General features: G+C 31.9%; 1 protein-coding gene across 1 annotated transcript in view; it reads right to left on the minus strand.

Moving 5' to 3' along the window:
• LOC110021978 (mediator of RNA polymerase II transcription subunit 27) overlaps positions 1-1481 on the minus strand; it is a 55028-nt gene that overhangs the window by 25124 nt on the left and 28423 nt on the right. The window lies entirely within an intron of this gene.

The raw sequence follows: 1481 nt of genomic DNA on the forward strand, positions 1-1481 counted from the left end.
GAGATGGAGATGGAGATGGAGATGGAATAAACCGGGTATTTTATGTGCAAATGCTCTAAAAAGGGAAAAAATCAAAGGTTTTGTCCGATCAAATGAATACACTATTTTCACTTGAATGCAAGAAAATAAGATCATAAAGACTGACAATTATAATTTTATAATAGTAGTTTTATTATAATAGTCATGATTGGGATACAAGAAACGTAGTATGTGGCTACAATAACAGCAGATGGCTACAAAGTCGTAGTTGGAGGTTATAACAGATGTAATTAAAAAAAAATAAATATAGTTGGTGGATACAACAATCATAGTTTGTTGTAAAATCTACTAGTGGTGGTTATAATAGACATAATTGGTTGCACTTCTCATCAGGAGTAATACTTTAGTTGTAAGCCCACTCTTCTTTTCTCCCCTTCAAGTAAAGAATGAGTCTATTAATAATTTTTGAGAGAGTCGTATTGGTAAATTTTTGATAGAGTTGTTTTGATAACACATTAATTGCCCTCCTATTTTCTGACATTAATGCTTGTGTCATCCAAAAATATAAATCATCAAGAAAATCTTCATCATAATTTATACATATTTTAAAAATTTGTATGTTGATTAGAACGAGAATCTTTAACATTTTAAATTATTTAAGTTTAGTCACAGCTGCTTCATGAAATTTTGAAACTACGAAGTTCGAGTCTAGAATGTTAAAAAATGATGTGAGAGGATCTTTTTCTTAAAAAATACTTGAACTTATTGTCATTGCTACTATTAGCAACGCTTGTACATGTCAAGATGCACGTGTGTGTGTGTCTGCCTAACTGCGAGGAAATGAGTACAACAATTTTTATGAGGACGTAGCAAGGTTTGCAGGCAAGTACAAGCTTACAAGGGGTCTAGTGGCATGTGCGGAGGTGCTTGTGGTGTGGCAATATGCATGCGGGAGCATGTGGGTGTGCGTGAGAGTAGGTGCATACGAGTGGGTGTAATTGTGTGTAGCGGTGGCGGTGATGACAATTTTTTTAATGATTTTATACTCCAACATTATAAATATTGCCTAAAGAGAATGGGGGTATTCGCTTCATTATTCAAGCAGAAGAAATTCTTCAGAGGTTATTTTTATCTAACTTTCTTTAGGTTACTATTGTCTTATCATTTTCAGATGTTGTTGTCTAATCATTTATAAACTATGATTGCCTCATCTTTATGAGCTATTGTTGTATATTCATTTTTGGGTTATTGTTGTCTAATTTTTTGTAGGTTATTTTAACATGATCATTTTTAGGTTGTTATTACATGATCGTTTCTTGGTTGTTGTTTCTTAATTTTTTAAGCTTTTATTGCCTATTTTTTAGCTAGTTTTTATCATATCATTTTCAGATTGATGTTATTTTATTATTTTAACTTGTCACCTAATTTTTTTAGGTTATTATTGTCTAGCCATTTTCAGGCTATTATTGCTTGATGGTTCATGGGCTATTGTTGCTTACTTT

This window comes from Phalaenopsis equestris, unplaced genomic scaffold, assembly GCF_001263595.1.
Source record: "Phalaenopsis equestris unplaced genomic scaffold, ASM126359v1 Scaffold000155, whole genome shotgun sequence".
Lineage (NCBI taxonomy): Eukaryota > Viridiplantae > Streptophyta > Magnoliopsida > Asparagales > Orchidaceae > Phalaenopsis > Phalaenopsis equestris.